Raw genomic sequence first — 25,943 nt, forward strand, 5'->3', positions numbered from 1 at the left:
TTCACTTGGGGACAATGTCACGGCATCGCGGGAGAAGTGGAGCACTGGCCGCCAGCATGGGCTCTGGGCTCAGGCTGTTCGACAACGATGAGCTGGCTGTCTCACTGGGTCTCTTCCTCCTCTAAATAAAGGGGATAATGATCCTACCTACATCACAGGGGCCACGAAGGGGTGTGAAGGCGGAATGGGATGACCCACGTCAAGAGTTCAGGAGGACATAACTGGTGTGTGCCTGAAACCTTAGTTCACACAACCGCTTCCCCCACCACGCGAGTGGTTTTCCAGATGAAAAACCCAACAACCATAGAATGGTGAAAAAGTGCGGGAACTTGAGATTTTTGACTTAAGATTGGAGTCATATATGGATTAAGTCTAGCACGGGCAGGAGACAGCCTAAAATACAACATCTGGTTTATCTGATTTAAAGCAAATACAGGTGGGCTTTGACTACTGATGCTTTTTCACCAAGGGCGGACTGCTGACTGTATTTAAATACACTCTCAGTGATTTGTTTATAATATGAATAACCAGGTCAGTTTCTGCTGGATTTCTATGTCTTCTGCCGTCTGTAGATACAGGACACAGCAGGAGCAGTCACTAGACTTCCCAGCCAGCCAAAGGAACCTCCCCAGATTCCATCCGCTGTAAAGGCAGCAAAACCCACCAAGCCATTTTGGTTGTGATCTCTAAGTGCAATAATTTACCACCCCAAGCCCGTCAAGAACCAACACCAGGGATTAAACACACAGCGGTGTAAAGAAAGAAACCACCCAACAGAGAGCAAGAACTGTCACCATTATCCAGCAGTTATGGGCGGGTTATCTGCAAGTGCGCTTATACCTTCGTCACCATGAACTGGCTACTGGACGTACCACCCACCGCAACTCTGGACACGTTACAAGGCCATCCCTGTAAGCTATTTTTGTGACAGATGTATTCGATCTCCAAATCCACGCTTCGGCCTGGGTCATGATGAGGTGAAGGGTTGAGCTGCGTGCAACTGAACCTTAAGATTTAAATTTTCCAAAAGATGCCATAAACTCAGTTTCTCAAGTTCCCTTCCCAGCACACCCTCACCAAGCTGTTTCAGCTGGAAAGAGTGGGAGGGGCAAGGTCTCTGTGGAGCTTTTCCCTTCATCAGCTCATCTTATCAAATGTATGGCTGGGATAAAGTGTGCCATCCATACAAATAAGAGTGAGGTTGCTGATGCGGGAACATCCGTGCTCTTTAAGCAAAAGATGAAAAACCCTGTTCTCCCCAAGTGGGGCAGCGCTCTCTGGGGACCAGCGGTGGGGCGACCTGGGTCAGGATGGATCCCATAGAAAAGAGAAGTGGTGGGGGGCGGGGAGCAGCAGACTGGGGCTCATGGATGGTTTGGATGAGTCATTTCTATGACTTCGGGAGAAGCTTTACTCAAATCCAGCAGCACTGTTCATGCTTTCTTGGGGGCTGTTTGAAGAAAGGAGTCCTAGCTCACACCCAAGAGGATGGCCGTGCAGGCCAAGTGAGGCAGGACCCCCTCCCACCCGCCCATGAAGCAGGAATTCGAGTGCAGGAGGAAGTCAGGAGGGTGGCAGTCAGTCCCCAGGGACTCTCTGGGGGTCAGATTGCACCAGGCAGCGGCCTGTCCTCCAGCTCCTAGCTTTCACCAACTCAGCAGAAAACACACCACTTTCTAGCTCCATTCCAGAAAGATTCTGTTTGCCTTGAGAAGACTTAAAAAAAAAAAAGCTAACTAACGTAGTAAAACTCCATGGACTGCCTCGGAGCAGACAGCAAATCTGCCATCACCAGAGATGGTCAGACACAGGCGGGACCGCGGCTTGGTGGGGACCAGCCCTGGCCAAGGACGGACTCTTCCTTGGGCACCCTTGGGAGACACGCGGCAAATTTGCTTCACTGAAGGGACTTTGTTTCCACACACATCACTGGTCAAGCAAAATACTGATGTCGTTCTAAGGCACTCAGAGCATCAGTGGGGACTAAAAAAGTAAGCAGAAAGTTGGGACAGTCAGGTCAGCAGAAGAGTTCTGACCCTCTTCAGTGGACACCCGGGGCAAGTTTGAGAGTCCTGCCTTGGTCTTACCCGGAGCCTCCGCCCCCGAGCCCCAGGCTCAAGTCAAAGAGATAAAGCATCTTTAAAGCAAACAGAAACTTAAATGTGCTCAAGACTTTAGTCGTATGTCTCATCTGAAAACCATTCGGAAGCTCGGGCTACTGGCAAGAACTCTTCCAACTTCCTTTTGGCCTCAGGAAATTAAAAAGGAGAAAAAGGAAAGAAGAGGAGGGAGAGGAGGGGAGGAGGAAGCCATAGGGAAGAACCTCACTTCTGTCTCTCATTTTTATAGAAGTCCTTTCCGGGAGTCATCCACGCCAGGTACATTAACGTTTTAACCCATGAAAACAGTCCAAGTAGAGAAAATGGTGATAAAGTTCAAACACATCACTTCTTTAAAGAGCAAGGAACGTACCTGGTTCATAAACCTGGCTTTATCCCGCAACCTAATCCCGGAGAGGGGCAGCACCAGCCGCCCGCCAGGGAAGCCAGAGGCCTGGAAATCATGTCGCCCAGCCTCCAGCCCTTCCTCTGGCCTCCAGCTCCACCGAAGCCAGCCTGGCTCCCACCTCCACTTCCAGCCAGTTCGCACTGCCGCTGCTTCTCAAAGCCGCGAACCACTAACCTTCTCGACGGTCTTGCAAACAGAAGGCGGAAGAGCTGCTGCCTTCTGCTCTAGATTATCTTCCACTCTGGCCAGGAGCGGTCTTTAAAAATGCAAATCTCATCATGCCAGTCCTTGGCCTGACACCCTGCAAGGATTCCCAGAGTTCTTCAGGGAAAACTCCAAATACCTGCGAGGGAGGCGCCGCGGCTCCGGCCCCGCCCACCGCACCACGCGGTCCTCAGGCCTGGTGGGCTCCTCTCCGCACTTCGGCCTCCTCGCCAACCTCGGGGCGTCAGCCCCACCGTCTGTGCCCCTGCACGCTCTTTCCTCTCGGCATCCTCCACCCCGCCAGCACATCACACGCCCCTGCCGCACCGAACACGCCGCCTGGACGCAGACCACTCAGTGGTCCAGGGTCTTTCCATGTCTGCGAAGCTAGCCACTGCCTCTTTCTCACACTAGTAATATCCTTGGTGCTTATCACAGCTGTCGTATTGCTGAAGTTCAAATTTGTTGAATAAATAGAGATCTATGAGTTTAAAAAACAAAAAAAAGCGCAGCACTACGAGGTTTGCAAATTCAGGGGTGGAAAGTGCCTGTTTTCCAAAAGGAGGCTGAAGGTAAGTCACTTCAGTCGTGTCCGACTCTGTGCGACCCCAAAGACAGCAGCCCACCAGGCTCCCCCATCCCTGGGATTCTCCAGGCAAGAACACTGGAGTGGGTTGCCATTTCCTTCTCCAATGCATGAAAAGTGAAAAGTGAAAGAGAAGTCGCTCAGTCATGTCCGGCTCTTCGCGACCCCATGGACTGCAGCTTTCCAGGCTCCTCGTTCATGGGATTTTCCAGGCAAGAGTACTGGAGTGGGGTGCCATTGCCTTCTCCGAAAGGAGGCTGAATGGGATACTAAATCCAACTCGATGCAGTATTTTAGGAAAACAGGGTAGTAAAGCTTCATTAGGGGCTTCCCTGGTGGCTCCAATGGGGAAAGAGTTTGCCTGCCTGACCCCAGTTCAATTCCTGGGACGGGAAGATCTGCTGGAGAAGGGATAGGCTACCCACTCCAGTATTCTGACCTGGAGAACTCCATGGACTGTGTAGTCCATTGGGTCATAAATAGTCAGACATGACTGAGTGACTTTCACTCAGCAATGCAGGAGACCCTGGGTTGGGAAGATCCCCTAGAGAAGGGAATGGCTACTCACTCCAGTATTCTTGCCTGGGGAATTCCATGGACAGAGGTAAGCTCTCAAACAACAAACGGTTTTCAGAAACTTTATTTTCATGATTTTAAAAACAAGGGTAACTGAGACTAAGGTGTGCGAGCTGAGCCTCCTTTAAATTATACTTGGTTCAAAATTTTTTAAGTGGAACAGTTTGATCCAATGTAGTTTTAACTGACCAAGTTGTGAAAACCTGTTTGAGATGCTCACTAGGCAGTTTTATGTAATTACCCTTCCAAACGATTAAAAGCCCTAAAGCCGAAGAGAAAATGGCTTAAAACAAACAAACAAACAAAAAAAACCCCACCTTTTTTCACATGAGAGGAAAATATACAAGCCTCCTTAGAAATAAGATGAAGTTGGGCTAATATATTTGAATGTATCTGCCAGATCTGAGCCTAAACTTTAGTTATCAGGTGAGGACATTAAGGAATACTTAAGGGTAGCAATACTGTACTTTTAATCGACTAGGATTTTATCTTGTATAAAGGATAGTAAAAAAAAAAAAAACTTAATTCCTTATTTGAAAAGGAAACCTATCCACATAGTTACAAATATAAAGGTATAAAAGGATCCATAAAATGCCTCTCTCACCCCATCTTTGCCTTGTCTTCCATATTCCCCTATTTCTGAAGACATATGTACCTCTTCTAGAAGAAAGCTAAGAAAAGATTTTGTGTATTTGCAGTATTTGTGTGTGTGTGTTTTTTAACAATAAGGTCTCAGCGTAAAGGAATTTCCCATAGAACAGTGGAAATGATTCTTTCTGTAAATATGATCTATAATCAACTTCTATCACGTAAGTATGAATGTATATTGTGCGCACACAGACACAAATAAAGCAAGATCTGTACCCTGTAGGTTGCTGGTTTGGCATTTTGTGTTAAATCCAAGCAGTAATGGCAAAAAAGAAAAGTTAAATTATATACAGACCAACACTCCTATTAACTCATACCACTAATGAAACAAAAATCTAACTAAGCAGAGAAAATGGGCCCACACATTGGAGCTCTGAAATGATTCTGGTCTTTGATCTGTGTGCCCATCTCTCCTATTTAATATAAACTTCAAACCAAGAGCCATGAAAAGTGGTTATAATTAGTAAGGGCCCCAGTGTGACAGCTTTTAGAGCAATCAGGCATTAACAACGTTTTCTTTCTCTTTAATTCTGAGTAAATTAAGCTGAGCAAACTTTTATTTTAAGATTTCTGTAATTCAAAACACTTTCCCACCAGTGTGCACTTAGCACCCAATTTCTGGGAGACGGGTTTGCTGGAAAACTTTCCTTCTCTTAATCTGTACCAATATTTAGGACTTAGCTTCTCAAATTATAGTGCTCTTTTCCAAAAATAACCTGCACCTCTTCAGAAAAACTCTGTTTTTTGTATTTGAAAATGGATTCAACAATAATTACTAAATAAGCATCAACTACGCAACCCTTGAGGCTTCCCAGATGGCTCAGCGGTAAAGAATCTGCCTGCCAATGCAGGAGATGCGGGTTCAATCCCTGGGTCGGCAAGATCCCCTGGAAAAGGAAATGGCAACCTGCTCCAGTCTTCTTGCCTGGGAAACCCCATGGACAGAGGAGCCCTGGCGGGCTACAGTCTACGGGGTCGAAAAGGAGTCGGACACGACTGAGTGACTAAACGACAACAAACGCAACCCTTGAGCCAGGTACAGAAGATGGAAAAATATGATTTGAAGTCACTGCCTATTCTCCAGATGGGGAAAACATGCCAACAGGTAAATTACAACAGACAGACCGGCCAGATGGGGTAAGGGTTATTCTGATGGAGGACCTGATTCTCCGTGCAAAAGGTGGTATTTAAGATGGGTCTTGAAAGAAGAGTGAGGAAATGTTTGCAAGGAGACGGGGGGGTGGGGACAGAACCAAGTGAGTGATCCACGGAGAAGCAGAAGCTCCTGCTGTGGCTGCCTCGCGGAGCGGGAGTGGGAAGGGCTGGAACCAGGAAGACCGTCTGGGAACCGCCAACGAGGTCCTCGTGTGCCAAGTTGACGAGTTTGGATTTCTTCCTGCAGACAGCAGGGAGCCAAGAGATGTTTTTCGGCCGGCAAACCCCACGCGTGGCTAGTGTCCACCAACGGAGGGTGGACAAAGGTGCCAGGAAATTGACTTGGGAGGTGTTTGTGACCCGAGGAGAGCCTCAGTCAGGACAACGGGGCAGCTGACCCTGGAGTCGGACAGCACAGGGGTGTCCAGGGGGGACAGGTGTCTGGCTGGGGTGGGAGAGACCCGAGTCAGGGACTGGCCTGGAAGGCTGGGCGGATGGTGAGTTTCAGTTCACCTTCCAGAAGTGGGGGGAGGAACTCTTCTCTCTACAAGTTCCCTCTGATGCACCTGCAGACGACCCTCCACCTGGCAAAAGCTGTCAGTGGAGACAGGCAGGGGCAGTGGCCAGTTTATGGGGTGTGGAGGGGGCGGCGGGGCACCAGATGCAAGGCTCTTACCACCCCAGGAGCCGCGTGGTAAAGGTGGCTTCCGGGCAGGTCATTGCCACCATCGGCCCAGAGGGACGTGAACGGAGGGACCCTGACAGCCTGTTGGCAGGACGAGGATGTAAAGAAAGCTGCCTGCAGAATGTGCAACGCTTCTCTTAAGTAAGTGCCAGCCCAGATGGTTTTGGGGGCAACCGTCACTTCCCACCACAGGCCGCCCCGCCCTTTCAGGAATCGTTCCCCCCCCTCTTCCTGCCTTCTTATTGCTCCAAAGCTTCCCCTGACCCCTGCCTCCGAGCTGAGAGGTGGGGAAGACCAGGACACAGGTCAGGTAAGTGGCACCTGTGGCTACAGATGGCTCCCGCCACTCTCCTTGGAAGTGTCTGGTCTGGGAAAACACAATTCAGTGTTTGTATACCACATTTCTTCTTCCTTCAAACCAACCTCCTTTTGGGGTCTTTGAGGCCCCGGAGCCCCCAAAACATAAAACTCACTATCGTCTCTTCCCCGCTTCGATCCATCCCCAGCCCTCCCTGGGGTCAGCCAGGTGCCCACTCGAGGGGAGACGTGTGGACAGAAGCCCCGGTCCCCCCAACACTGCACTTTAACAAGGGTGGAATGTTATGTAAGAATTTTGCAAAAACTTAGGAAAACCTAAATAAGCAAGACTACAAGGGTGAAAACATGAACTGTCAAGCAAGTAGGGGCTTGTTCAAACACTGAGGAAAAAAGCAGTGGTGCGGGGGGGCGGGGTGTAGTGCCCTCCACACAACTTAGAACGCGAGGGAGAAGGGCGGATGACAGCACGGGAGTCAGTTTCCCAAATGAGCGAAGAAGTTCCACCTATCAGAGCAGCTTCCCAGCACCCACGAATCTGGTTTGTTTTAGAAGCAGAAAAGTTCTGGAACTTTTATTGACTAAAGGGGTTTTTAATATACAGAACGCCACTGAAATATCCTGCCCAACCCCCAATCTCCTGTGAAATCTTGGACTTGCCAACACGGCACCTCATAGTCCTGGAAGGAGACCTTACTCGCTCCATGAAATTCCAGATCCCCAAATATGCCACATGCAGCACAGCGAGAACACCAGGCTGCTTGCACACGTGACGCGGGCCTACTGACTTTTGGGGCTACTGACCTTTGTGACCCCACGGACTGTGGCCCACCAGGTTCCTCTGTCTATGGGATCTTCCAGGCAAAAATACTGGAGTGGTTGCCTTTTGCTTCTCTCGGGGATCTTCTTGACCCGGGGATCGAACCCCTGTCTCCTGCAGTGCAGATGGATTCCACCTACTGACTTTTGGAGCTGGATGAGCCTTTGTTTCAGGGATTCCCAGTGCATTGTGGGAAGAACAGCAGCATCCTTGGCCTGGACTCACTGAAGGCTGGTGCATCCCCTCCCCCAGCAAGGCAATCAGTCTCCAGACGTTGCCAGGCACCCCCTGGGCCAGTGGGGGGAGGGGGCGGCGGGGGGGGGGGTGGTGGTGTGGGGGGGAACCACCAAGCTGAGAGTCACTGCTCTAAAGAGTGCACCCAAAGCTTACCACCTGCCTGTCCCTTAAAATTCATCCCTGAGTGAAGGCTCAGCAGGGAAAGAATCCATCTGCACTGCAGGAGACACGGGTTCGCTTCCCGGGTCAGGAAGATCCCCGAGCGAAGCAAAAGGCAACCACTCCAGTATTCTTGCCTGGAAGATCCCATGGACAGAGGAACCTGGCTGGCTACAGTCCATGGGGTCACAAAGGTCAGACACTACTGAGCGACTAAGCACACAAGTAAACTTCACGAAGAATAATGTGCTGGCCTGTTTGTCTCTGGGCACTCGAAGCAAACATAAACTCTGCCTGAGTACTGGAGTTGTGCACAATTCTGGAAAGGAAATCCAGAGTGGATACCCACAAAGCTTCCTGAGCTCAAAATACACCACTTTCTTCCATATATAGATTCTGACTTTCTGAAACATTTATTTTATCCTTACAATGATCTCACGAGGTAGAAAAAAAAAATGTCTATAATCATGTTCATCAAGAAAAACGCTGCCAAAGGCTAAAAAGGTTTCTTTTTAAATTGCCTTACATCTTCGCATTCAACCACAGAATTATTGTCAAAGGATCTGGTCTCATTGAAAAAGCACACACACACAGATAAACAGGCCCTGTATATTTGATGCTCTGTCTTCTGAGGCCAAGCTGACTTGAAAAAGCAGGTGTTGTTTGGAGTGAGGCTGGAGCTGGGAGTTCTGGGTCCTGGGCTTGATTTATTACCAGCCACAGGGTGGAGGCTGGCACAGCTGGAAAATGGGTTAATATACCCACCCAACCCTCACACTGTGCCGCTCCCGCTCTGAGGATAAAATTCAAATCTTTGTTCAAGGCCTCCACAAAAGCAGGGTGAAGTTCACTTTGTCCAGGGTCCGCCCTAACGAAAAATGAAATGTCCCAAGTAATGAAACCACTAACAGCCTCCAACACTCTTAGGACCGTCTTACCCGGCAGCTTCTGAAAGAGGGGGGAGAAGAGATGAGATACCAAACCAGCCAGGGAAAAAACAAATAGAGCCATTTAAAAGCTTTATCTAATTACCCCCACTGAGGCTTTTTCTCCGCCCGTCTGGCCGGCTGACAAAGAATGTGGGGCTTTTGCCTGGGCTTTCTCACCCCCATCAGGACCACCCGCCCTCGGCGAGTCTGAAAGGCCTCAGGTGAATCCCGCCGGACCGCCAGTACCCAGACTCGGGGACTTCACAGAGGCTTTCAAATTCTATTTAGCACTGCTTGCTTGAATCACACTGAACAAACAGTCTCCACCCTCTCCCACTTCTTTTGTCTAAGCACCTATTCACTGGCAGCCACCTTTATTGATGGGCAGACTGGCTCACCTGTACCCAGAGTACCATCCGAAACAAGATGCAGCAGTCGCCGCAAGGGGCAGCTCCCTGCGCCCTCCTCTGGGGCGTCCCTCCCCTCCCCACCCCCGCCCCCAGTCTCCACCAACCACTGCCAGCTACTCTCAGCTGCCCTTCCTGCAGCACCCGGGGAAGGTGAGGAGGGAAACGGAGACCAGCACAGCAGGTGACTCCGTCCCAGAGGACAGCTAACAGAAAAGGAAAAAGCCCATCGCCCTCCCGCCCCATCTTCTTCAGTCTTCCACTTCGGTCATCAAGACAACCCCACAGATGGTTTTCCTCTCTGTATTCCGCCTTCCTTGGGCGCAGGGGAAATTAAAAATAAGTGATGCATTTCAGAAGGCACAGTGTATGCCTCCCTCTTGTTTCAGAGGGTACACCTTTTCCCTCTGGTTTATAGGTAGGCCCCCCAGGGTGCGGAGATCACAGGCTGACCCCTGCTTTTTGAAGAGAGCCATGGCTATTTCTACTCAGAATCCACTTTGTAAGTCTAAAAGACAGAAAGAAAACTCACTAACCTTGCCCCTCCCAAGAAAACCCATCTAATTTCTTCATTGTATTTGGATATAAAAAACATTACTCAACTTTGCCTGTTTGGCAGGTCAGATGCACACAAGTAACCTTGAGACAGGGAAATTTCTGAGCTGCAGTGAGCTTGCTTTTCAGCCAAGAGATGGTTACCAACCACGGCTTTGGTTAGACTATAATCCTTTTTCTTCTTACTGAAAAACTCCAAAATCCTTCAAGTGTTGCTTCTGAATACTTGGTCCCAAAGATACCCTACATCTAATGGAATTATTTCCAAAAAGGGGCTGAAATAAACTGAGATGGGGAGGTGGAGTGAAAAGGAGGCGCTCTATCAAAACTTAATCTAATAGCAGAAAAGGGGAAGACCACTGTCCTGGGTCAGGAGGGGCTCTACTGCCTGTGTCCTGCTGATTGTCTATTGCATTTCTAGCTTCCAAACGCAAACCTGTTTAGTAAAGGGCAAAATAAGACATCACTTCACAGATGAGGTATGTTTTCCAAACTAAGCCATCTGTTATTAATAAATGAAATAAGGTGATGTTACACACACCTTTCCCAGGGAAGCGAGGATTTAATCTGAACACACAGGTTAACAGACAAGACGTTCACCCAGACAAGCTGCCATCTGACACCAGGTCTGGTCAGAGCATGAACTTCAATAAGAAGACACTTACAAAAGAGAGATTATTTAAATACGATAACAAAAACAAAACAAACTTAACATCCTACTTTCCTAGGCCAAGGGACATGAAGGATTCAGAAATTAATTAAATCTAGTTAAATAATGTAAAACAGGGGAGGACTCCCTTTCAAAAATGCTTCAGTTAATTTTAGCATCCTTCTGTTTAGCTGCTTAGCAACCCTTATCCTATGACCTTTTAAGCACCACCTACTTTTCAGAAGGATAATGAATAGAAACATCAAAAGGATTCACTTCTGACTACTTCGAGTGAGACTTTTAATCAATTTTCTGCAGGAGTTAAATTTATATTAATTATGCCATACAAAACCCCCCAAAGGGTAGACTTTTCTCTTAATTTCATTAACTGGGAAATGTCCTTCACTGAAGGTAATAAATGGTAACAACTAAGCATAACACAACCAGCAAAGATTTCCAAACTGATTTTAGGAAGTGGACTAGTACAGCAGTGCAAAATTGGGTAAAAATGCAAACCACATAATGGCGACTGCATAGGGCCCTGCACACAGCAAAGAGTCCATCAGCAACTGCTACAGGACGATGCAGACTGGCTCAGGAGCCTTATTTTCCTCCTTCAACATTCTGCCCCTATGCTGGATACAGAATGAGAGCTCGGGAGCCTGCCTGAAGGAGTCTAAAATAAAAGACCCTTCCATCAAAGGGTCATTTGTGAGATGATGCAAACAGTTAGGAATGGATGCCCCACCTGTGCCAGCTGAGTCAGACCCATCTTCCCATCACACAACAAACGCTTGTCTGCCATAAGGGCCCAGGCTCTGAATTTCTGATGAGAAGCAAAGTGATATCCAGAAAAACCCCAGAGAATGATATGCCATGTAACAGAAAAGGTCAGCAGCATTTTCTTAAGAGTATCACGTAACCAGCAAATCCTCTTTAAAAACAAAACATCCTAAAATGCAACCTGTTTGGCAGTATTTTTAGGAATAATAAAACAGTGCAAGTTCATTAACAACCTAAAATGAAGCACAAGGTAAACAAGGAACAAATCAAAGGGCTCTCCCTTTCTTTTGTAAAGGGGGTGGGTGGGAAGGAAGGTGTTTTTTCACACATTTCAAAGTTGATAAAAGCCATTCAAATGTTTAATTCATCAGTGTAACCAAAGCCCAAAACACATCAAAGCAAGATCCATGAGAGGATACCCAGAAGTTTCCTCCGAAGGGCAAAGGTAAAAGTTGGGGGGGGGGAATAACTAAAATTAGTGACTCACCTTTGCATATATTACTTGAAGAATAATTTGTGTGATTGTGTGACTCTTGAAGGAAGAAAAGAACTACACGTTTAAAAAAAGAAAGCCAGAGGAAAAAAAGTGTCAGCCAAGGCTTCATTCAGCCTCTAACAAGACTTCCGGGTTACATTAGGACTTAGAACCATACCTGCCTACTCCAAAAGGCACCAACCCTAGAGGATGCTTTTAAGGGCCGTGGGGAAAAACAAAACAAAAACCATCCTTTTCTTTGCAGTCCCCTTTTCTCCGCTTTCCACATCAATTAAATTTGAATACACTCGCGCGCAGGCACACACCACTGCATATCTAGAAGAAAACTATCCGGAAAACATGGGATGCACATTAACGACTTGGTAGCCTTTGCAGAAATCACCTCCAGTCTCTTCTTCAAGACAGAAACACCTCGCTATTTCCAGCATCTCTATCCAACAGGCAAATTTCATTTCCACTGGCTTTTAAATCTAAACTCTAAAACAAGCGTGGGGTGAATGTTTCTGCTGCTGAAAACCCTCAGACAGGTTTTTCAGCATACCCCAGAGTTGTGTTGTTGTTTTTTTTTAATTCGCCTTTCCATCTCTCTCCACCACCACCATCCCCAAAAAAGAAGCCGAAAAAACTCCAAAGTGGCCCGAATGTGTGCTGCTGCTGGCTCTGAAGCCGTGTAGAATTTCGTAATGGAATGTGAACTGCTCGTCCGGATCTGGGCTCACGTTCTATCTTCTAACCAGTAAGGAGCCAGGCAGGGCAAATGTGCTGAGCAAGGAGAAATACTTTTCTCCTCTTTTATAACCCATCACGGATGCACCGCGGACGCGGGACGCGAGTTGCACGCGGCGCCTGTCAACCGGCCCGCCCGCCGACCGGTCCCCGCGCCCGGGGGGGCGTCCTCCGCTGCCCCCCACCCACACATCGCCCTACCCCCGGACCCCCGGCCCGTCCGAAAAGCAAAGTGGCCCCGCCGAAGAGTGGACTGGACCAGCGCGCCCCGCACTCACGCGCCTCCCCGGGCCCGGCGGGCGGCGGGGAGCGAGCCCTCCCATCCTCGACGCGACCCTCGGCCCGGTCCAGAGAACGCGCCGCTCCCAGGGAGGGGGCCGGCGACGGGAAGGACCTCCCCTGCTCCTTAGCAACCATTAAGGTCGCAGTTTCCTAAGAGACCGCGAGCGAGGAGGTGGGGGGCGGGTGGGCGCGGGGGGCCGGGCCGAGGAGGAGGGGGGCGCGCGGGGGGCGCACTGGGTCCCCCAGCCCCTGGACGCCAGGTCCTCCCCCACCCCCGCATCCCGGCCTTGCTGGACGCTACGGGGCTGGGATGGGAGGAGGCAGGGAAACCCCACAACTCGGCAAAAAAAAAAAAAAAAAAAAATTGGTCCAGCGGGCTGCGGACAAAAGTTTCCGAGCGCGCTCCACAGCTGGGCGGCGAAGCGGGCCCCGGCGGCCCCGCCTCGGATGCTCCCGGCCTCCTTCCTGTGCTCGTGACGGCGCCGGGCGCCGAGGTCCCCCCCCCCCCCCCCCCCCGCGATGCAGGCTCCGCTCCACACCGATGGCTCCCACGAAAACACGTACACCGCCAGCGGAAAGGCCAGAGAACAATACGCGCGGACGCGCCCCCCCGCCCCTCGCGCGGTCACCCGGGGCGCGGTGGTTGGGTGGGGGGGGGCGCGATGGTCGGCGTGACCAGCAGCCACGAGCCGGGAGCGGCGAAGGCGCAGGGCCCCCTCCGGGGCCGGCGCCGTCCGCCGGAGACGATCAAAGTCCGCAGCGCAGGGCGCGGCGGATGCTTCCCACCGCGCGGTACCCCCCCACCCCCAGCGAGCACCCACCCCCACCCCCGAGCGTGGAACCCCCCGAGCGTGGCACCCCCGGATACCTGGCGGCGGCGGCGGCGGCGGCGGGCGGGCGGGCGCCGTCATCTCCGCGCTCCTCTCGGCCCGAGAGGGACTCGAAAGTATGTAGGAGAAGAGTTTCCCCTCCCACATGGGGGGGGGGGGGGGGAGGAGGGATGTCGGGGGAGAGAGAGAGAGAGAGGGCGGAAGATGGAGAACTGCGCTGGGAAGATGTCTCTGGCCGGCCGGGCGCGCACCCTCCGAGTCCCCCCGGCGGGGCTCGGTTAAAAATAAATGCGGCGGCGGGCGCGGCGGCGCGGGTCGGGCCGGATTCCTGCGCTCGGACGGCTAATATGGATGCGCATCAGGTCCCCCGGCGGTGGGGCGCTGCGGCCGGCGGCTCGCGCTGGGAGCTGGTTGGCAGAGCCGGCGGCTCGGGAAGGGGAAAGGGAGCGGAGGAAGGGGAGGAGGAGGAGGGAGGAGGGGGGAGGAGGGGGGAGGACGCGGGGAGGAGGAGCGGCCCGGCGCGCAGCAGCCCGAGGGGCGAGGGCTGCCCGGCTCATCCCACGCCGGCCCCCCGAGCGCACGCAGCGCCGCGGCCGTGGGGTGCGGTGGGGGGGTGGCTCCTGGGTCCTCGCGGCCCCTGGGGGAGACGCGGAGTTCGAAAAGTGCGGCGCGCCCTGCGCAGACCTCACCCTCCCCACATCCCCAAAAGTTCTTCGGAAAGGTCGCCGCTCCCGGCTCAGCCCCGGACATCTCGCGGCCGCCCGAGGGACCGCGAGCCGGAACGCCCGGGGGCGCGTACTCACGGCCAGGCCAGGGCGCTGGGGGCTCCCGGGCGAGGACGCCGAGGGGACCGGTGGGCTGCGGGAAGGGATCGAGCAGAGATGCAAACTTGTTCCGGAAAAGGAATCAAAATGGCGTTTCTGGATGTGCAAAGTTCATCAACTCCGCAGTCGCTTCCCCCCCCTCCCCGCTCCGCTTCGCCCCGCGGGGAGGGAGGTGGGCGAGGAGCTGGCGACCCCGGCGCCCCGGCCGCCGTCGTGGCCCCCGCCCCGGCCCCCCGCCCCGCTTGCCCGCCCGCACGCTCGGAGCCCCGCTCTCCCCCTCTCACCCTGATAAGTAGACACATCACGTGTTGCTCCTGCGCGTCTCCTGGGGACGTGTTACTGAGCGGCGGCGGCGGCGGCGGCGGCGGCTGCGGCGCTCCGGCCGGGGGTCGGGTGGGGGGGGGGGTGCGGATCCCGACCCCCGCCGCAGCCCCCCGCCCCGATCTTAGTGGGGTGACTGCAGTCTCCATCTCCAGGATGGAGGGACGCTGCAGTCCCCCACCCCACCCCCACCGCAGCCCCAGGTTGGCCCCCACGCCCTCCGCGGGCGCCGCCGGGGCCCCAGGGGGGAAGAGGGCTTGGGCCGCCCCCCACCCCGGGGAAGGGTCTCGGCGGCGGAGGCCGCGCTCGGGCCGGGGGTTCGGGGAGACTGCGGGCCCCGCCGCAGCCCCTCGCCCCGATTTTAGCGGGCTGACTGCAGTCTCCATCCCCGGGATGGCGGGACACTGCACCCCCCCACCGCAGCCCCAGGTTGGCCCCCACGCCCTCCGCGGTGCCTCCGGGGGCCCAGCGAGAGGAGGGCTTGGGCCGCCCTCCCCTCCCCCATCCCCGGGGGAAGGGTCTCGGGGGCGGCGGCCGAGCGCGATGCGACCTGCGCGGCGTTCTTTGCGGGCGAGCCACCTTCATGGACCACCGCGCGCCCCCCCTCCCCACTCCAGCCCCTCACTGCGGGCGACTCCCCGCCCCCGGCTCTCCATCACTTCACTCAGTGGTTTGTTTCACTGTTTTAACGGAGGAAGGGAAGAGGTAGCGACGCCTGGGAGGCGCAAGAGGGGCACTTCGGAGGCCGCGAGGGGGGTGCCGCGGTGGGGGGGCGGGGTCCCCCGATCCGACGCCGCCCCTCTTGGTCTCAGAGGCAGATGGGGGAGCCGAGCCCCACCCTGGGGGAGCCGAGCCCCACCCGCGCGGTTCCCTCCCCACGCGGTCCTCGCTCTGCATCCAGGTGGGACAGGCAGACGACGGGGCGGGAGATGAAGGAACTGGCGCTTCACCCCGCCCCCAACTCCGGGCTGTTTCTCTCCCAGGGCCCAGTACTTCTTGCTCTGGGACTGCCGCTCCGGCAGCGCGTTCTCCATCCAACTCATTCACCGCTGCCTCGGCCTCTGTCACCTTCCCTTCCCCGCGCTCCACAACTGATGCTTCGGCGGCAGGGGCTGCCTTGCCCCCAAGGAGCGGCCCCCTAGATCCCCACCCCGCGATGGCACGGCTGATGCTGTGTCATACTCGTCGCCCTCCGAGGGATCAGGGAAGCCACATGCAATATCTCTTTCTCTCAGAGGGCTCCTGTTTCAGCTCAGAAAAGCTGGGGCCCTCCTCTGAGCCGCTGGCCATCTCCAGGGCTCCAGCCACCAGCTTCGCGTTGGCTGCGGCGGCCCAAGTTATCACCCAAGCCCAGAGAAACCAGGCCTGGGCTGCGCTTCCTCCATAAAGCGGCTGACATGTTTCCACCTGTTAATACTTTTCCTACGAAGCTTCTGAAAGGGGCCTGTTGTCAGCCTTTGGAAACATCTCCAGACAGATAAGGGTGATTGTGGTTGTGGAAAACGAACATTGCACACCCCCCAAATCCTAAAGATGACGGGGGCCTCTCCACTAGGTGCAGAGAACTCTACTGTAGAGTCTCCCATGTGAGGTTTGTTAAGCAAAATGATGTTATACAGACAGAAAGCTGGCTACTATCTACTTACTATGACCTTCGACCCTGTTCTACGCCAGTTCCTCTGAATACACTTGCACACCATCCAAAGTTGTAAGCCCAGTCCCAGGCCTTTAATTGGTGGCCTTCAGTGGATCTCTGGTTTTCAGGACAGCAGACTGAAGTGTGGACCCAGGGATGGATTAAATGGATGGGTTCTGGCCAAGACAGAACTCTCTAGAACCAAGCAAAAGCAGTTGCACCATTACCTCTGACTTGAGATAATCAGCTGCCCAAGAGGGAACTGATTCAGCTGGCTGTTTCTCTGATGTCCAGAGTCATCAAAATTAAGTTTTCAGAACCTGTTACATTTCCCAGGGTCTGCTGTTGACAGAGGAAAACTCAACCCAGAGAAACTTTAGCAATGGCATTTTTCTAAGCCTCCTCTCCAGCCCCACTGCATGCCCCCAGTTAGAAGTTACCTTTCCTGGTCTCCCCACTCAGTGGTAGGTTTTTGAGTAGGAATCATATCAAAATTGGAATTTTGCTTGTAATTTAGCTTATTCTGTAAAATACATTCAAACCTGCAAAGCTACATGAATTTTTAGGACAAATCACCTCGATAGCATCACCGAGGTAATACTGGCAACCTATTTAGTTAAGAAAACAGCCTAAAAGTAACTTTTGAAATGATACTGAGCTCTGCATTCACCTTTTCCAGCTAATTCATAAACTTGGAAGTCAAATGATCTGTCCAAACGTCTGTTTGTTCATATTACCTATAAATATCCTTGATCCAACAAATATTTTTTGAACATCTTAACAGGGAGAAAGAGTCATGCTATCAAAATCACAATGACCCTGAGGAAACCAAAACTGGAAAAGACACATGTACCCCAATGTTCACTGCAGCACTGTTTACAATAGCTAGAGTGCCGAGGACCAGCCCCGGCTGAACCAGGGTATTCGAAGGAGAGACGGCGTAGGCGAAGATCAGGAAACAATTGCTTAATTAAACGTTAATTAAGGATATAAAGAGTAATAGAATGAGGATAGCTCAGTAGGAAAATTCAGTGGAGAAAAGAGGCTGAGATAAGGATAGCTCAGTGAGGAAATTCAGCGTAGAAAAGAGGCTGAATAATTCAGCCAGAAGGTAAGAGAAAGAACGACATGGTGAGACCAAGTTTCGGTGAACAAGGCCCACACTTTATTTTTCAAAGTAGTTTTTATACCTTAAGTTATGCACAGAGGATAATGGGGGAAGGGGTAGAGTCAGGCAGCAAGCCAGGCTTTCTTCCTGCAAACTTATCATATGCAAAAGCTTAGGTGATTTGCATCATCTTCTGGCCCAGAGGCCTGTTAACATTTTAAGACCTTTTCTTCAGAAAACTTATTTTTCTCTAAAGGTGATTGGTCAGGAGCCACCCTCCAAAAGCATTAGATAAAGTTGCATTCCTACAGCGCAAAGGTGTGGTGGGCTATAACAAGAAAAAGAATTAACTCAAGGGTCCCAGGTTACAAACATTAAAGCTACTACTTACACCAATTATATTAATCAATACACTGCCAGGGACACAGCAGGTAAGGGATATGGAAACTTAGCAGCAAACATTGGCCCAACAAGTGAAAATCCCTTCACCAATACAATTTCTAATCAATCTTTTAACTACTCAAAAGAATCTGTGTTTAGACAGTTTAGAACATCTCCTGCCTCTCACAGTTGGGAGGCTCTGAACAATCACATGTGGCCGGAAAACCTATTCAGGCAGGCTAGAGGATTTCCAAAGGAGTTTGTAGGTTAAACACTGTCACACCCAGGAATTATTAACTGGAGCTGTAAGCTTTTTTTCAGAGAGGTAGTGGGGGACAGCCCCCCGTAAAGTCAGAGGTGTAGGTGAAAGCACAAAGCAGAAAGTAGGCAGACTCTGGTTTTGGGGGTAGATTGCTCGAGGAGAATTTCCAGGGAGACTCCTGAGGCTTGATCCCGCCTTTGCGTATGCCAAGCCTCCTTCCTCATGACCTTTGTCATGGGTGGAGTTCCTCACGCTGGCTACCGGCAGTGATAGAATTCCAGTTGAGCTATTCCAGATCCTGAAAAGTGCTGCACTCAATATGCAATATGCACTCAATATGCAATATGCCGGCTCCCGGCATCTCCCCCTTTTTTATTTCTTAAAACAGCCAGATGCAGCTCAGTCGCGAGCTTTTGAATGTTCTGCCGAAGAATCCTGACAATACAAGGAAGAATGATTACGAGAAGCAAAACTAGAACTAAAGATATTAGACAGAATGTTTTTTCCAGAAATAAAGTTAGAGAAGGTGAGAAAAAAGTCATTAGCTGCTCCAGCGCTAGAGTACGGAAGCAACCTAGATGTCCATCAACAGATGAATGGATAAAGAAGCTGTGGTAGATATACACAATGGAATATTACTCAGCCATAAAAGGAATGAATTTTAGTCAGTTCTAATGAGGTGGATGAACCTAGAGCCTATTATACAGAGTGAAGTAAGTCAGAAAGAGAAAGAGAAAGCGCATATATATGGAATCTAGAAAGATGGCACTGATGCATTTATTTGCAATGCAGCAGTGGAGAAACAGACATAGAGAACAGACTTATGGACACGGGAGAGGGGAGGAGAGGGGGAGAGGTATGGCGAGAGTAACATGGAAACTTACATTATTATATGTAAAACAGCCAATGGGACTTTGCGGTATGTCTCAGGGAACTCAAACAGGGACTCCATCAACCCAGAGGGGTGAGATGGGGAGGGAGATGGGAGGGAGGTTCAAGAAGGAGGGGACATAATGTGCACCTATGGCTGATTCATGTTAGGTTTGACAGAAAACACTGAAATTCTATAAAGTCATTATCTTTCCAATAAAAAAAAAAAAAAGAACCATGATGAGGCACCACTTCACAACCACTAGGACGGCTGTAATAAATAAGGCAGATAATAACAAGTGCTGTCAGTGGGAAGATAGAATTCTCCTTACACACTGCTGGTGGAAATGTAAAACTCTATAGTCACTTTGAAAAGCAGCTTTTTGATGGGGCGTTCCCCTGGTGGTCCAGTGGTTAGGAATCCACCTTGTGACGCAAGGAACACAGGTTTGATCTCTGGCTGGACGCCGAGGAACAACTAGGCATGACAGGCCCCAACTACTAAATCCACACGCTCCCACAAGATGCAGCAAAGGTACTGTGTGCTGCACCTAAGATCTGATGCAACCAAATAAAAATACATTTAAAAAAAATAAACAACTTGATTGTTCCTCAAAACATTAAGCATAGAGTTACATCTGACCCAACCACTCCACTCCTCCTCCGTAAGAAATGAACACATACATCCACACAAGGACTTGTTCACGAATGTTCATAGCAGCATTATCCATAGCAGCTAAAAAATAGAAACAACCCGAATACCCATCAGCTGACGAGTGGATAAACAAAATGTGTTGCATGGAATATTAGTAAGCCATAAAAAAGAATGAAGTACACACTATAAGGCAATGGCACCCCACTCCAGTACTCTTGCCTGGAAAACCCCATGGACCGAGGAGTCTGGTGGGCTGCAGTGCATGAGGTCGCTAAGAGTCAGACATGACTGAGCGACTTCACCTTCACTTTTAACTTTTCACTTTCATGCATTGGAGAAGGAAATGGCAACCCACTCCAGTGTTCTTGCCTGGAGAATCCCAGGGACGGGGGAGCCTGATGGGCTGCCATCTACGGGGTTGCACAGAGTCGGACACAACTGAAGCGACTTAGCAGCAACAGCAGCAGCACACACTACAGCATGGATCAATTTTGAAAACACAGTAAATGAAATAAGAGAGAGAGAGTTGCTCAGTCCTGTCCGACTCTTCGAGACTCCATAGACTATACAGTCCATGGAATTCTCCAGGCCAGAATACTGAAGTGGGTAGTCATTCCCTTCTCCAGGGGATCTTCCCAACCCAGGGATCAAACCCAGGTCTCCCGCATTGCAAGTGGATTCTTTACCAGCTGGGCCACCAGGGAAGCCCAAAAATGAAATAAGGCAGACCCAAAAGGACAAACGCTGTTCTAATTCTGTTTATATGGTACATCCAGAATAAGCAAATCTATGGAGACAGAAAGTAGATTAATAGTTCCTAGGGCTGAGGGTTTGGAGGGAATAGGGACTGACTGTCATGTGTACAGCATTTCTTTTTGGGGTGATAAAAATGTTCTAAAATTGATTGCAGTGATGGTTTACCAACTCTGAATACAGTAAAAGCACTGAACTGTTTGCTTTAAATGGGTGAATTGCATACTATGTAAGTTATACCTCAACAAAGCTGATATATATCTATGTGTAGATAAATAGATATACACACATACCTGAAATTGCACTATGTTCTGTAGTGAAGTGATACAAAGATGGATAATTTATAATCCATTGCTTAAAAGAGTTTACAAGCTAATCTCTGCATCCATAAGAAATAATGATGAAATGCAAGCCAACATATAAGAACCATTAAACAGGTACAAAATTCAGAGGTTCTGAGAAAAGAGATCACTTCAAATAAGTCATCAGGGAAGGCTTCACAGAAAAGAAAGTAATGGGGGGTTGAGCCATGGAGAATGGTTAGAAATTTCATAGATGGAGAGGGGGATTAGAAACAGCAGAGGAAAGTCGTGGTGGCAGCAACTCATGGGCCCTCTTCAGAGACCAGGAAGGATTCCACTGTGGCTGGATCATAACACTTAAAAAGCAGCAGGTGATGAGAGCAAAAGTCAATGGGCTGAGGCTAGGGGACTTCCCTGGTGGTCCAGCGGCTAGGACTCCACACTCCCAGTGCAGCAGGCCCAGGTTTGATCCTTGGTCGGGGAACTAGATCCCATCTGCTGCAACTAAGAGTCCAAGTGCCACAGCTAAGGCCTGGGGCAGCCAAATAAATAAGTGTATATATTTTAAAAAAGTCAACAGGCCAAGGCTAGCCCACAAAGAGCTCTGAACAATATCCATAGGAAACCTCAGGGATGTGGGCCTGAACTAGGGTGGGAAGCGGGGGAAGGAATGGAGAACAGATGGTCAGGAGTCACTTCAGGAAGGACCAGCAGAGAAGCAGCTGGTGTGGGGATGGGGGTGAAGAAGTAGGACTGAGACGATGCTCCTGGGTCCCAGCCGGGCGATGGAGAGAATGCAGGTCTGATGAGAAGGGCAGAAGCTCACTGGAGACGGAGGATGGCAGAGCAACTGACACTGAGCTGGAAGTGGAAATAATGGAACCCACAGAGCTATGCCGTGGAAGAAAACCAAGGAGGAAAAGGATGTGGACATTGGAGAAGGCCCCTAAGAATGAGGTGATGCAATCTGCTGAATCTCAGAAGACATGGAGGTGTCCCTCCTGCCAAGAGAGAGGAGCATGCAGGGTGCTCCAGGCAGAGGGAGCCGTGAGCAGGAGGCACAAGGGCATGCATGTGTCCTAAGTTGCTGAGTCGTATCCGACTCTTTGCGACCCCATGGACTGTAGCCCACCAGGCTCCTCTGTCCAAGGGATTCTCCAGGCAAGAATACCGGAGTGGGTTGCCATGCCCTCCTCCAAGGGATCTTCCCCACCCAGGGGTCAAACCTGCATTTCTTAGGTCTCCTGAATGAGCAGGTGGGTTGGTTACCACTAGCGCCACCTGGGAAGCCCATGCTCAAGGGCACAGAGGCCTGAAACAAAGTCAGTTTCCTGAACTGCAAACCCCTGACTCTGGCTGGAGCAGAGTGGATGGGGCGAGGCAGCCTGAGATGGAGCTGGAGAAATCGCTCATGGGCTGGACAGCCGAGAGCTCCGTGCACCCCTTGTGGCTGACGTGCACTCTGTCCTGAGCTGAGGCCCTGAAAGAGCTTGAGGAGGTAGACAGAGCCTCCCTCGTGGGACCATGGAGAAAGGTCTGGAACACTTGGGATGGGAAGACTAGCTGGGAATTAATAGAAGAGCCCACCTAAGAAATGATAGGGACTCCATCAGTCGCTGGCTGTAGAGGTAGAGAAGAAAGGATTGGTTTGAGACATAATTAGGATACAGATGCAATAGAATTTGTCCAGTTTGATTTGGGAGAGAAGGAAAAAAGTCCCTCTGCAGCACTGACCATGGGGCGTGACATCAAATGAAGGGAATCCACTCCAGCATCTGTAGAGTGACACACGACAGCACAGGGGTTAAGGTAAAAAGGGGGACAGGGACTTCCTGGTGGTCCAGTGGCTAAGACTCCATGCTCCCAATGCAGGGGTCCTGGGTTCGATCCCTGGTCAGAGAACTAGATTGCACGTCCCAAAACTAAGGATCCTGCATGCCACGATGAAGTTCGAAGATCCCATGGGCTGCAAGTAAGACCTGGTGCAGCCCAATCAATAAATATATATATTTTTTTAAAAGGCAGGAGGGGTATTTCCCTGGCGGTCCAGTGATAAAGAATCTGCCTGCCAGTGCAGGAGACACGGGCTCAACCCCTGGTCGGGAAAGATTCCACATGTTGTGGGTCAACTTAAGCCCATGCATCGCAACTGCTGAAGCCTGAGCACCCGAGAGCCTGAGGTCCGCCAAGAGAAGCCACTGCAAAGAGAAGCCCACACACCCCAACTCCACAGTAGCTTCCTGCTCCCCACAACCAGAGAAAGCCTGTGCAGCAACAGAAACTAAAAGTAAACAAAAAAAAAATTTGTTTTCCTTTGTTTAAAAAAAATAAAACATAAAGAAATAGTCTCTTCTCCCAAACACACCACGCTCTATTTCAGCCCCTTGTGGGCTTTCTTAATAACACATCGGCACTTGTCAGTGTGATATAAAAAAAAAAAAGGTGGAGGGAAGAGCGGCGGTGACTAGAGGTGGGAAATGGTAAAGAAAACTGAATCCACTGGGCTTGGTCTCAAGTGGTTGTGGAGAGTGAATAGTTCTGAATAAGTTGCCTCCCTGGTCTCAGTTTGGGACCCTGGATGGGTGGTGGGTCCACACATCAGCGGGGATGGTGTGTGGAAGACGAGAGGAGACTGGACCCAGGAAAAAGGCCTGAAGAGACATCTGAGGGGCAGAGGGGACCAGCAGGAAAAGGCTAGAGGCTGACCAACCCCAGGGAAACCGAAGGAGCAGAAGGCTAGTGGTGGTGGATGGGGTGCAGGGTGGGGGGGCGTGCTGCCAATGAAAGGTGGTCAATGGTGTTAAGTCACAGACACACCAAGACAAGCAGCTGACAACGGGGTGAGGTCTGAGTCAGTAAATTGACTTAACAGGGGAAGGCAGAGGCCAGAAAGCAAGGGGTTAAGGAGCCACTGGAAAAAAAGGAAGTGAAGGCCTGAAGCTCTGAGAAGTTAGGAGAGAAAGGAAAGGAACCATGGCAACAGAATAGCAGCTAATAGGGACTGGCCCCCTACTATGCGCCAGGCGCTGCTCTAGGAGCCCCGTGTGGATCATCTTGCTCAGTCCGCTCCAGCCTCCAACCTGGCAGGTGCTGTCGCCACCCACGACCTACAGCTGACGGAACCCAGGCGGATTCCCGAGGTCCCAGGCGGCCTGGCCGGGACCTGGCAGAGCCGAGCTGGACCCCCAGGACCCACTCTCCGCGTGCTGTCATCACCCCTGTTGTTAGTCAATCGAGAATTAAATCGTTTGCTAATAAAAAATGCCTACCTGAGTGTCTTGAGTAATCTGACTAGAATGCCCTTGACCGGAGTCTGGCAGAAGGGCCGCTATTGTCTGCGCTGTCACTTTGGGAAAAGAAGGGGATGGCCGGCTTTCAGTGTTGCTCATTTGGTTTATAACCATCCCTCCTTCGCATAAACCTCAGGTACAAACCCCTTTCTGTTCTCCATAGACATTTATGTCAACAGGAAAGGAATGTAGATCCGGAGAGAGAGAATAGAGATGTTACAGAACACAGCTTGTGAAGGTGTCTGTCTGTCTGTCTATGGCAGAGGAGAAATGGTAGACGGATCAGCCTTGGGGGGGAAAGAGGGCTAATTCATACTCCATGGCAGGCGGGAAGGGGGTAAGATGCTAGAAGCCTAAGTCCCGGGTGAGGTCGTGGGCGTTGGCGTCCCACGGCCTTGACTACAGAAGGCAGTCGGACGGCAGAGCCAGGGAGGCCGAGGCCCCAGGGCGCGGAGGGGCCTGAGGCTGGCGGAGAAAAGCAGCTTCGGCGACCCGCGGGCTGAGGCGACGGGCGAGGGGCAGGCGGGCGCCTGAGGGCGGGCGGCGCGGAGGGAGACGCGGCGGCGGATGACTCGCGAGAGGCATCCTGACGGGGGGCTTCGGGGACCGAGGGGACGGTGGAGGCGGGACGAGTCTTCGTGGCTGAGAGGAGGCTGAGAGGAGACAAACGTGAGGCTGGCCTCTTAGGCCCTGTGCCGGGGCGTGTGCGGATGGCGGCGCGCGGGTGAGAGGAGGCGGCTGTGGACGGGTGATCCCTGAGACAGGAGGCCGCAGAGGCTAACCCGGGCGCCCCAGAGGCATCTGCCGAAGTCGCGGCCCCGCGGGTGGCGGTGTGGCGGCGCGGCCCTCCCCGCCGTCCTTCCGTGAAACGAGGTCACCCGGAAGGACTGGTGTCCTCACGAGAAGAGGGGTCGGGGAGTTCCCTGGTGCTCCATGCGTTCGCACTCCTAGCTTCCAGCTCAGAGGGCCCGGGTTCCATCGCTGGTTGGGGAACTAAGAGCCCACGTGCCCTGCGTGTGTGTGACTCACTCAGTTGTGTCCCCCTGGACTGTAGCTCACCAGGCTCCCCTGTCCATGGAATTCTCCAGGCAAGAATACTAGAGTGGGTTGCCATGCCTTTCTCCAGCACATGCCACAAGGCGAGGCCAAAATAATAATTTTTAAAAAGGAAGAGATCAGACACACAGAAGATGCCAGCCATGTGAGGCCGCAGGAGAAGGTGGTGTCTGCCAGCTGAGGAGAGAGGCCTACGAAGGAACCAACCAGCACTTGATCTGGACTTCCAGGCTCCTGAACGGGGAGAAAGCACGTTTCTGTCGTGTCGGTCCCCAGCCTGATGGGCTTAGTTTCAGCAGCCCAAGTGACAGATGCAGGGAGGAGGGACCCAGCGGTGACAAGGGCGAGGAAGGAGAGTAGAAAATACGCCATCAACTCCACGGCCTCCCCATGAACCGGGAGAACCTGTCTTATTGAGGAAAGGCTTTTGCAGGAAGTGATATCTCTAAGGACAAATGAAGTTTCCATCAGGGTGTTGAAGTAGGGGAAGTGTGTGGAGAAGCCTGGGAATTCTTAGGATGGGGTGCACAGCCTCAGTGGGGCCAGGGAGGCTTGACATTGGGGCCTGTTATGGCTAATGCCCCCTTTACACTTAGCGGAGGGCTGGCACAGTGCAGCTTCCTTTTTTTTTTTTTTTCAGGCTGTGCCATGCGGCATGAGGGATCCTAGTTTCCCTACCAGGGATTGAACCCAGGCCCCCTGCTTTGGGAGCATGGAGTCTTAACCACTGGACCACCAGGGCAGTCTCACCATACAGGTTCTTTTTTTTTTTTTTTTTTTTTACCATACAGGTTCTTAATGAACATGATTTGCAAAATATGAAGAGGTGGGACAGATATGAAGAAACGACGGGGAAACAGGAAATTGAGGGAGGAAAGTCTTCCTGGGATTGGCAAATAGAACAGAAAGCCAAGAGTCATGGCGAGACGTCATTT

General features: G+C 51.7%; 1 protein-coding gene and 1 long non-coding RNA gene across 7 annotated transcripts in view; one reads left to right on the forward strand and one right to left on the reverse strand.

Moving 5' to 3' along the window:
* The window catches only part of RREB1 (ras responsive element binding protein 1), a 168,425-nt gene that overhangs the window by 107,726 nt on the left and 34,756 nt on the right, over positions 1 to 25,943 (reverse strand). For 2 of the 6 annotated variants that reach the window (XM_086370371.1, XM_086370362.1), the window contains exon 1: positions 13,589 to 14,131. The exons of 1 other annotated variant lie outside the window; for it this stretch is intronic. The gene's annotated coding sequence lies outside the window, so the exon portion shown is untranslated. Of the gene's footprint in view, positions 1 to 13,588; positions 14,132 to 14,353; positions 14,740 to 25,943 lie in introns of those variants that run through there. 3 more of the 6 variants (XM_086370367.1, XM_086370363.1, XM_086370364.1) reach the window with 3 other exon arrangements.
* Positions 18,644 to 23,935, forward strand: LOC147347802 (uncharacterized). Its single transcript, XR_015152575.1, has 2 exons — positions 18,644 to 22,949; positions 23,686 to 23,935. It is a non-coding gene; the product is annotated as an uncharacterized LOC147347802 (long non-coding RNA).

This window comes from Bos grunniens, chromosome 23 (assembly GCF_055505025.1).
Source record: "Bos grunniens cultivar Pamir isolate PY7600 chromosome 23, Bosgru_T2T1.0, whole genome shotgun sequence".
Taxonomy (NCBI): Eukaryota; Metazoa; Chordata; class Mammalia; order Artiodactyla; family Bovidae; genus Bos; species Bos grunniens.